This window comes from Varroa jacobsoni, unplaced genomic scaffold (genome assembly GCF_002532875.2).
Source record: "Varroa jacobsoni isolate VJ856 unplaced genomic scaffold, vjacob_1.0 scaffold_1076, whole genome shotgun sequence".
Taxonomy (NCBI): domain Eukaryota; kingdom Metazoa; phylum Arthropoda; class Arachnida; order Mesostigmata; family Varroidae; genus Varroa; species Varroa jacobsoni.
In genome coordinates, this window is record NW_019213978.1 from 387,025 (window position 1) to 399,280 (window position 12,256).

Below are 12,256 nucleotides of genomic sequence, written 5' to 3' on the forward strand. Positions count from 1 at the left end.
CATTTCTTCATGACGCTTATTTACGTATTGAATAGTATCTGGGAAGTCAGATGTCGTCTGTGCTATAAAACGTTGTTGGCCATTATTCATATTTAACTATTGACAATAGCTATGCATAGGGATTCAACTTCAGAAACCAGATAGTAAACTATCTGCAATTTAGCGCATTAACCTATAAGCTATAAGGAAAGGGGGTTCCGTGCAAAGAAGCCAAAGCCAAGGAAGAAATAATTTGGCCTTGGCGTTAAGAGTCCCACACGTTGAAAATAGAGTTAAAACTACCGTTGCAAAAATATGGCCGAAGTCTGCTTGCATACGGACACCCGCTTTCCATAGATTAGGCCATAGGCAAACTTAAATTTTAACCAACATGCTACGGATTCCGCTTACATATTTTCCAAGAGTATTGAGAGCCATAAGACCATTGCCGCCACAAAAAGGCCTGTTGCCATTTTTGATGTTCACAAAACCATATTTGCTTTAATTTAATCCTCTGTGAATCAATAAACAGTACAGACAATTGAACTCAAATGAATTTAAAAAAAGACTAAACTCTGTAGGCATTCAGAGAAGTAGTAGAACAATCTTAAAAGCGGGCAAATTTGTGGGATTCAAATCAGGAATATCTACGGCGAATACCCCAACTGAAATTTAGTGTTCCTGGAACATATTTACATCAAGTCACAGGGTGAACTCTCAATTAAGAAACTTCGTACAAATATGCCCTTTCTCAAAATGCTAGGCCAAAGAGCTATCGATAAGCTAGAACAATGAAAAGGCAATCAGCCCCTCCGTTAAAGCCCTTGTTTTGGTGAGCTTGCTTTGAAGATCTTCGTTTGTTTTGGTACAAACACATTCAACAGACAAACTAATTATCCCTACTGTGTGCCAGCAGGTGTGAAAAGCCAGGTATATTGAAAGCAACGACCAGCAAACAAAGCATCTACCTAACAGGCAGGTGGCGGACTAGCAAAGTGACCGTAAGATTTGAGCTGTTGAAAACCTGGCAGATGATATTATATATAATATTTTCATATTACTAAAATATAACAATTGCGAAAAACCCAGGAAAGATAGGCTATCGTGTAACACCGTGGCAAAATGACCCGGGTCACCATGACACTGATCTCTAACTACGAACTACTATCTATTTTTGAACCTGCCGCGTATATACTACGGCAGCAAACACGGCCCTCTCCACAGAGAGCGAAATCTATCTCTCGTTTTGAGTGCTGGAATAAAGATTTCTGCAAAGATTCGCGGACAAGATCGAAACACGATGTACATATATACGTCGCAATAAATGTTACGAGCTACATCTTTGGAATTACGTTACCGACGTGGAACAAAGTTTTACTTCGACAAAGTATTAACATCGCCTGCCTTTCCTCTCTGGCTAACGTCTAACTCGAGCGCTGCGTTATAGACTCCGTATAATTACATGTATATCTGTACACAGGGGCCGCATGAGTGGCGCTAGCCATATAATACTTCGCTTCTTTAATCGAATCCGGATTTCTGCGCACCCGGAGCAGTATGTCTGCATATGTTTTTCCACCAAGAAATGTCAATCTTTGCGTACAGACGGATTCGTTCACCTTTACAACGTTAACTAGACATACGTCTTCATCGAAGCCAGCCTATACGTCATTAGGGTAAAACTGCCACGAATCCCTTGATGATAATGGCAATGGATCATTGTGCTCTGTATACTAAGTGTATATTCGGCTGTAGTTCAGGCGCGCGTACGCATTAGGCTCCTGTGTTCTTTGCTATAGTTGATATACTAATACGCATTTGTACGTCGATAGGACAAGAACAACCGTACAACCATATTAGATGAATGATAATTCAATTGTAAGAATGATAACACACGACGCTGCGGTGATGAAAGTGACATGGCCGTCGTCTGTGCCGAATCTGTGCTATTTTTTTAATGCGTGCAGTACGCTATAATTATCACGATGATATATCGGTACGTGCTGCTATCATTCGTGCTACTAGCAAACGACGTAGAGTGGCTGGAAGCTTACAATGCTCTAGAGGATAATTTTCAATCTTCTGGCCATTTCAATACATTTTATTATTACGGAGTTCTTGGGGGGGTCATGTTAAAAATTTTTATTAGAATCATTATTATCATGTACAATAAATGGCTGTTGGTTCATCAGTCGGGCTGCTGAAAGTCTCAAACAGATGCGGTGGCATTTGTATGAATCTTAATATATATACACCAGAAACTATGTTCAAGGAGCTTGGGCCAAAAAAACGTAAGCTGTTTTAGTGATTATTTGATATCCCCGTGGGAAAAAGTCAAGAAAGAACGGATTATAAATATAGCTTAGATTAGATATATATAACGACGAACCCTGTGCGACTAGAATAACGCAAGTCAGTTAGATCCGTAATCTTCCAATGGTCTGATAGCTTTATTTAATCGACAGGGTTACTAGCCTACTAACCTGCAGTCGGCAATCGTAGCACGACGTTAGCTATTACCAGCCTGAAAGCAAGCGTCAATTACTAAAGCCCGTTCAGACTGGGAATTCAAGTTCATGTCTGGGAAAGGGCGGCGGGACGCTCGCAGATGCTATATTCTATTTCATATTTTACATCGGCCTTATCAGCAGGGACCAAACGAAGGCGACAACGAATACGAAAACAAGATTCTGCCTTTTACCTATATTAAGCTGTCTGTATCGTTTACGGCTAGTGCTCACAATTTGACGGTCCGTTTGACAGCTGCGTACGCAATAGTTACGAGCCACCGATATCATCGCGGTAGTCTCATCTGTGTAAGCACACGATACAGGCGAGTAAATCCAGTATGGTACGCGTTGACGGGTCTATTTATGGGCTAAGATGGCTTATCAATGATGTTGGTATAGATACGAGTCTGATTGTAAAGATGTGGTTTTAGAAAGGAAATTGCAAAGAAGATCGTTAATCGGTCTGATTTTTTTGTGCAGTTCCCGAAAACTGGGCTAACCGGACGATGTGACCCATTGGCGCACGAATTCTGAATTGTAGAGAGTGATTTCCATAAACACCCTTGCCCAGAAGCAGGTCACGTTCAGGGAAAGCACTCTTCGGAAATGCAGAGACAAAGTTTGCGTTACGGCAAACGAGTCGCCACTTTATAACCCGTCGCTTAGTTGAAAACACTCTATGGGAAAACAAACATTTTTTTGCTAAGCTCAACTTAAACAAAGATAAAATCCACGTAATTTCGAAGTATTTCAAGCTCACATCGATCGTCACCGAATTACATTATGCTTGGGTACTAATAGGAGACACTTACGAGAACATGAATACAGACGTTTCGGTGTTGGTGTGGATGAAAGCATGATTACGTTTTGGCGATCTCAAAGCAACCTAGGAACTTTTTGTTTCCAAGGTTGGAAGTGTCGGTGATCTGCCAACGAAGGCATCACTGATATTAGTCCTAATCAGCTGTCTTTAATGGCAACGTCATAGCCTAGATAAAAGCGGAACATAGGCAATTCTAGTACCATTTTTGAGTTGCTTCTTTGAAGCACAACGAGACGCGCAATTTTTGCTTAGAGACCCGATAGTACGAATTAATTTTTTATGTATGTATGTATGTATAAACAAAACCGCGAGCGACACTCTAATTAATAGTTACTGTTGCCCTAGGCAATGACAATTACAAATCTTTCGCCCCTTGTAGCGGCATTTTCGAGTGCATGGCCGTTTGCGTTTGTTCCGCGTTTCGCTAGTGCACCGGATGCGTTAACCAAGCAGACATTTGTCGCTCTCGTTATTGTTATGGTAATAAATGTGATGGAATCGAACCTATTATATACCCGAGGACCGGCTCTCCTATCCGACGCTTTGCCAGTCCCGGCGTAGTTTCGCACAACTTTTGGAATCACCTTGTCGCCGTTTGTAACTGAATCAGAATGAAAATGAAGCAAAAGGCTCGAAGTGTCGCTAGTTGATATTGATTCGTACACTGCAAACAAACGGCGAAACGTTTTCTCACCGCTATACAAAGGGACGGAAAACAGAGTGAAAGCTTCAACGACGTTTGGTCGAGATATTCGATGACGCATAGTCAGCGTCGACACAGTATATTAACCCACCTGAAGACAATAGACGATCTTCTAATCGGTAATCTGTTATACTGCAAAACGACTGGCGGCAGCTCGCAAGGCTATAGTACAGATCCAGTTATATCGCTTATCATAGATTAGATTTCCCACTAAGCTCAACTGTGACGACGCGTGCTTAGAACAAAGGAAGAAAACAGATGAAGAATAACTCCAGCGTTTTCTGTTGCGTCACTTCTGCTACATACGGCATAATCTATCTGCAAACAAGTGATCTTGTATTCTGTTAAATTTCTTGGATGATTAGCCATGCTCATTAATCTGCAGATGGAGCGTGTCACGTCGCTACGGGGCCCTGACTCAATCCGTATGATGTAATTTCTACCCCCATGGGCGGGTTTATTAACGCAGCTGTCATTCATTCTACGCGTGTAACATTGTACCTACCACTGGTACGCTACGTTATTGCGTACTTCTTATTGTCTAAATATATTTATTCGACCTGTCACCGTTTCAGTAGTCGTTGTCGTTGCCATCTCCGTTCCGTTCGCCTACTGCAGGCCATAACACTTGCACTGTTTTCGTACGCGTAAACTTAAAAAATCACACCACGTTTTCTGCATGAAGACAAATAACGATAGCAAGCATTTGCTGACGCTGTTTAGTTGTTACTACGAACTGTGTGACGAAACAATACGGTACAAGGGCGAACGCGTACCGAATACCGGAGTGGAGGTTTGTGTTTTGTCGCGGATGAAATGTCCGCTTTCTATTAGAGGTATTTAGTAAACTGTACCGGCATACTGTTTACGCAGTAGTAGTATGGACCTGTACGGGCTCTCATTTTGAAGGCCCACTCAGATCTAGGTGATCGTAGAAGGGATTTCGATAGATCTGATGCACTAGGTAAACAAATTGCACCTAGCGTTGAAGCTAACGGTACAGGCTGAAGTTAGGCAGGTTAGGTCATCGGAGGCTTGCGGCGAATTGGCAATATGTTAAACGGGGTCGAGTTGATCTTGTAACTACCGTACGAATGTTATGCTTCGTAAAAAGCCTCCAGTGAGCGAACATCCATATCTGCGATCATGTCTAACGCAAACTAGCTTTTTGCAGTGGGCTTTCAAACTACGCGGGTTCTTAGGAAAAAATTGTGGTTCACTCGTTTGGTCGACTACGCAACGATATTACAGTGCGAAAGGCATTTCGAAGAAGCTAGAACATCCTTACCGTCCTATATGACAATGGTGTACAGAACAGCAAAATACAAATAGTGTACGTGCCGCAATCTGCTGAAATGGCTTGGCGCGAGAGACGTAAAAGAATTGTCTTATTTAGTTAAGGAGCACGGATAGATTTCGTGTCTGACGCTCGTAGCTCGTGTCAAAAAAAGACGACGATTCATAACTGTCGACATAGTTCATGATTAGATATTACATCAACTAACGTTTTTTTTTTTTTTGTTTTTACTGGTCTCAGCTTTATACCTACGAATTGGTAGGGATGAGTAAGAATTTCGACTCGAACCTTATGATTAATCTGGTTGAAATGTCGTTACCTGTAGAGCACGAGCGCCTTACCATTATTTCGTGAATATAATCGATATTCATAGGTTACTTTACGACGTGTTACCTCATTGTTACTTCGGAAGAATTTGTCCTTGATTTTTTGCTGATGTCCTAGAAGGCCGAAACACTCCAAGACATATGCGTACTGCCGATTAAACTTGCATGCATGAAGATATTGGATATATATATATATATAAGATAGTGGACGTCGGATACGCCCGATATCAGCCGGCACCATGATCAGACAAGAGCTTGTTATTGCCCTGGAGCAGCTCGCAGCTCTACGTAAGGTGTGCAGCCCGTTAACATAATTACAATACCTCTGCTGTACCGTTCGACAGCCAACAGGGTAGCTATCCTGATCGAATACAAATCGACTCTAAGAATCACTCCGACATGAGTGAGCATGTGGGCAGGTTGTTATGTATCTGCTTGTAAGTCCGACTTGGTTTTTATTTTGCGGACATTTTGAAATTAACGACTTTTTTCTCATAGCTATAGCGTCAGCGAAAAATATTGGTTTAGTTATCTCTTACTGCTGTCTGGCCCAGTGCCTTAGAACCTCGGCCCTAAGCAACATTTCTGGCCAGCCGTTTTAAATCAAACCTGCCGCGCGTCGGCTCAAGGTGTTCACCTTTAAATCAGCGAACATTTGCATCGAATATAATTACATATATATATATGATAATACTGGAAGCACAGGGAGCAAATAATGGCATCGTTCATTGTGTATTATTATTATCATTAGCACTGTGAGATGAATGTATAAACGGGTTTGGTAGAGTATCTAATTGTATCGCATAACGTGCACTCGGCCTCTGGTAGCATACAATAGAAATGCAACAGGCTTGCAACGTCAGCGTTGCCAGCGGTAACTTCTGTGAAGAAACGAAGCTCAGCCATGAACAGAATACTAAAGATATCGGGCGCATAATATATGGATAGACTGCGTGCTACCTGTCAGCCTTGCTCGGCTTTTGAGCGAGATCACCATCTTGGTTGAATAGATAATTAGTATATCTACGTTTCTCAGTGTCTCCATGTTCTGCGGTCCGATGTGTGCATCTAATGTTTCACTTTAAATTAGTCTGCTGTAGGACCACTCGGAAGACGAGTATGTTAGGCACAAGAGAAAGTATTGACTGGAAGCACCTGAATCATATCTAGCTGACATAATGATGTCCATTAAGGTCCTATCTAATTCGAGACCGTTGATTATATGAAAAGATATGAAACGAAATATCGCTATTCGGTAGTACACAAGCACATACATATCAAAATTATATAGCGCGAGAAGGTTGGGATGATTTCTGTCATTTTTTCCGACTTTCGCAGAAACTCATATGCGATCGTTACTACGAGCGCAACAAATTAGGATTTAAATTTAAGAAAGGCTTGTTTTCGTCGTATGATTATGCGTACATGTAAATAAACACATCTTCTAGCATTATACTGCACGTATGGGAATATCTCTTGACAACTAGAACGTTCCTAACGTACATCAACTCAATCAAAAAATCATTCTTTACAATGAGACAAAATGTCTCGATCCCTTAACCCCGAAGAAGACTGCCAAAAAATATGGTAGTTTTACCAAAAGGCCGCAATATTACTAAGCTGCTGCTGCTGCTGGATGATTGTAACACTGCTCGACAAAGGTAACGATTAATCGAAATTTATAGAAAAAAAAAATGCTGCAAGTTATATAATTATAGTTTGTTCAATGGCCAATCGAAATCGAGAAACGAAAATGTACCATTTTTACATATGGCATCTTTTCTTTCGGCTCTTCTTATTGAATCATCCCAACTGTGTAACTGAATAAATTCTCTCAGATTGTGTCACCTCACACGTGATATACTTTATCAGGCATATGAGTCATAGCAAACTATGGAAAACATTTAATAGGTCTCTGTCGTATCCTGTCGAACGTAACGTACATGCACTTACGGCTATCGGCGAACAATGAAGGTCGACGTGGTTTATTGTTTACGTATCCGAGGGAACGTGTTCGCGACTCAGAATATTAACACCAGATCCTTGCGCGTCAATATTAACAAGTCACCTCATCCGTCCGCCGCTCAGTGAGTGCCGTAACTTTCGATCCAATTGCGCTGGATAGAGCACTGAAGCCCTTTTGCAATATCGATTTCATCGGTGACGCGGCATTTTGCACGTTCACTTCGCTGATAACCAATACAATTGAAACGGCAGCGCTACTGAAGAATCGTCGGCCGATGCGAACGACCTGCCCGATAAACGGCTGCCAACAATCAATTTCTTAAAGAAATCCTTCAAAGTTTATCAAGTAAACAATTGATGATTTTTCGAGTGAGATTTTTTAACAAAGCTGACCATCGAACTAATAGAAACATTGTATGACGCTCGATCCTCGGGCAAACATGCACAAGCTTGTTCGCGCTTGTAGAAATCGATGGAAAACGTCGGCCGATGAACGATCGTTTTATAAGTATGCACGACAATGGGCCTGAAGACGCCACTACCATAAGGGATGTACAAATTATTAGGTGATTAATGCTAGGACCGTCGCTTTGTGTGTTTGGAACAATATTCGCCTTACCGCTAAGCATTTAATTAAAAACGAAAAAAAAAAAAGCTTCTGCTAATAGCAGAATGGATGGCCTTCCCTGAACAACGGCTGCTACTTTTTATGATACAGCTTCGTATCGACAACTGTCATCTTCAGTTCAAAGTTAAATCACTTTATAGAAAATGATTTAGACAAATGAAAATTGAACTTTCAGCTCGTTGGGACAGTCACAAGGGAGTAGGATGGCTCTGTAGCGGTTTCGGTTTGTGTCTGAGTATAATTCGATGCTAGACAATACTAAGCCTTAAACTAAGGTTGCTTGTAATTATATATAAACCTACGCTACTCATTCAAAGCTGATCGTGACAATGGGCTTCAAGACGCTACCAGCATAAGGGAAGTATAAATGCCTCCGTTGCAGTGCGAAGATCACGATATCGTTAACGAGCAACGAGTGTCGATCTAATCGTGGTTGCCTGTATGAAAGCTGTTGCAATTTTAGCTTCTTCTGTTTTTTCAATGTTCCTTTCAGTCAAAGGAATTGCCATCACTGCAATATCTGAAAGTGGAAACTCAATGGGTACACGTTGATTGGGGCGCCCAGAGATAAAACGTGATTGTATGAAAAAAATCTAGCTCTGGCGAAAACATTTACAAATAATAAACAGCGACGAGGCTTGGTCACTCAGCCGCTCAGATTCAAACAGTCCGCCTTAGAGAGCGTAAAACTCATACTTAGAATCACGCAAAAGTATCGCAAAAGAAGTTGACAAATTGTCGATAATTAGAAGAGAAAACTATAATTGGTTTTATTTAGGCGTCGATTAACTGCTGAAAATGAAACCTCGTGGTGATACTTATGGGGCTGATACAAGCGAATCTGGCGAACTTTGAAACTTTTGAATGACGCGCCGGTAGCAAAGGACGTTTGGCTGAAAAATACTCCATACTTTTAGACACTTTGGAGTGAAAATTGGTTAAGTTTATTTTAGGGGAAAAAATGTTCAGGAGGAGACCCATCCTCTAGTTACAAAGGTAGATGTTCAGTGGTAAAGTTTTTGTTCCTCCAAGGCCACAACACTGTGAAAAGACTAGCACAAAGACACTGGGCACACGAAAGCACAATACGTGAGTGACACAGACATTTCAGGAACAGAGAGTAAAGTGTTGACAACCAGCGAAAGCGTGATCAGATGCCAGAAACTAAAGGCCAAGAGCGCATTGCGGTAAGCGAGAAGGCCTTCCACAAAATCAGATCTTTGTCGACCGAAACTGGCGTTCATATATATTTTTCTCATATATAAAGTGATATTCCAAATGCTAAAAATACGGAGACTTAGTAAAAAGCGGGTCGCCCGTGAATTCACCTAGGGCTAGTTTGAAATGCGTGTGGTTTACAGAGTTTTAATCCACAAATAATTTGCCTGAGTACGCTAACCATAGATATGGCTTGGTTCAATTTCTACCACCAGCCGGAGAAGCACCAGGGGAGAGAATGGCGTCGTACTTAAGTGAAATCGACTTCGACCGCAGTGTCGACTGAGGTGATAATAGTACTTGAAATGAGCATCAGGAGGATTCGGTACTATAAAACTCGCCGGAAAAACCAATGCCGCCCGCCATTTTGAGTTCTTTACGTGAGTCATGAACTTTCGCCACGGCGTTCGGAAGCATGTAATTGTTACTCGGATGACAGCGTCAAACCTCATAGCCATGCCTTCAATTCAGGTGAGTGAGAAGACATCCAACATAGGCTTCAACCAGCTTACTCCTTCGATCTAGGGCGGTGTGATTCCGAAGCTTTCTATCCCTAAAAAGGGCAATTGGTAAGCATATCTTACTATCGATTTACGTCAAGAGGCCATAGATAACGGAATTATATACGAGAACGCAAATAGCAGGTATATATACCTGTAGTAGGTAGTAGGTGTACCAGTGAGTAGGTTATCCACGTTGTGCAGGTCTCAAGCAGGGCGATAAAACACGTGGTTTTTAATCGCAGCCATTTTTGGTTGGAGTGATCCTCAGTAGGCTACCATTGTCGAGTAGAATTTTTAAGCCTACTACTCGTGCGGTTATCGGTATTTTTTCCTGGGCTAAGCTCGCTCAGGACCCACGTTTTGGAACATAGCAGTGCGTAAAGTAAAAGGGTCATCAATTAAAGTCAGTTCACAAACGTTCTTAGGGCGTCTCATATCTAACATCCGCGACGTACTTAGGTAAAATGATTCTGCAGAAATGTATATTCTAGAGAATTAGATTATTTCTCGATTATTTTCTAGAAATTGTCTAGGGCAAACTTTCCTTTTCAATTGGTTTTTTAAAGATCGATTGTCAATAACTCTTTAGGTTTTGTTAGCATATGGCGCTAACAAAACCTAAAGAGTTTACTATTCAGATAGGCGTTTAATTAACGTCATAAAGAAAAATTGTATTATTTACGTAAATTTGTTAATCGTATTATCTACTTAGTCCTAATACTATGTATTTTTAAGTTGTGAGGATATTAATAGGCACGTGTCTACCCGAATAGATATTAAATTTAAACAATGAAAGTTAGCGGCCTCTTTTTTTAGTTCAAATTCGCTACTATGCGACCTATATGCATTCGAGCCATGAGATTAGGACCGACAGGGACACTTCGTTTTCCCCCTGATATTTTAATCGACGAAAGTGCAAAGCATTTAGGTACTCTATCAGGTAGCGTAAATATCGAAGAGTGTCTCAGTGTATCCCCTGAGAACGCATTACCATTCTTTCCTGTATCTGTAAAAGTTCTTAGTCTTCATACCGGTGTTGACCTAAATCCTTTCCAGTGCATTGTGTGTGCACCGCTATAATCCGAGTGTGGCATGGACTTTATTCGCTAGACTCGTATCCAAAAGCTACCAGCCACTAGTAATAAAGTAAATATAGTTGTAATAGTACCATTTGTCCACATATGAAGCCTTCATACTTCATACAACATCACCGAAGATAGATGCCATCGAGGATCCATATCGGCGGAAGTTCAGGTAGTCCGGCCCGCCCTCGCTTCGACAAACAACTGATCGTTTTCTATCGATTCATATGCAGTCGCTCGAACGGCTCGTGACTGTTAAATTAAGACTTGTGCTTTAGTCAGCCAGGAACTGCACCTGTTGAGCTGGAGGAATCCATGCCTGATAGAAGATTAGATAGAGAAAAAACTTTTTGCCCGAAGGCATGACAAAATGCCATTCACAAGTTAAAATTCTCCTTTTGTAAACTCGATGTTATGCTGTCGCAGTCGCCACACCTGAATCAATTTTTAGACAAGATTCTGTTATATCCTAGTCATTGGAGTTTTCACTATTTGCTCGCCATTTAATTAAATGTTGTCAATCCTTCTAATCCTTATAAATGCATATATTACGAACAACGGTCCTTCAACAAAACATGTCCTATGAAAGTATCGGACTTACTTCCACGAATTTGGAAAAAGAATCAGACTAATGCCACACTTGGCAAACAACAGGGAACTCCCAAAATCTATTGGCAATCTAAAACATCGATTTATGAATAATCTATACATATTAAACCCTAACTCGAAGAGATTCAAAGCAGGTGCCTAATGCAGACGAGAAACATTTCCCTTCTACAAAAAAAGAAGCGATTTCATAATAGCTTACCAGCACCTGTATGCATTGTCAATGTGTAATGCTATAAGATCTGTCGTATCTTATGTAAAATAATCCTATACCATAGCGACATTGTATCGGTGGTTTTCGTTCATGCTAGAGGTACGGGCGAAAAGAAGAGGGTCAACAATCTCTAGCCGCATAGATACTACGTGAGTCAATGCAACTGCCGGTTGTTGACAAAGTATTGTGCTGTAAAATGTTCTACGACAAAAAGCTTGACATGCAGAGCCAACAAAGTCAGTCAATGTAAACGAGCTCTGCAGAGCTTCACGGGCGTGTCGCGGAAAATTTGCTACGCTAGGCGTAGTTATGTCCATATTTTGATAGAACGGATCCAAAGGTGGAGGAATAAGTCATTACGCAACGCAAAGTGACCCTGAAAGCAGTGATATTTTTGGCGAG

General features: G+C 41.2%; 1 protein-coding gene across 1 annotated transcript in view; it reads right to left on the reverse strand.

Moving 5' to 3' along the window:
- The window catches only part of LOC111266348 (prestin), a 105,962-nt gene that overhangs the window by 50,032 nt on the left and 43,674 nt on the right, over window positions 1-12,256 (reverse strand). The gene's annotated exons all lie outside the window — the stretch shown is intronic.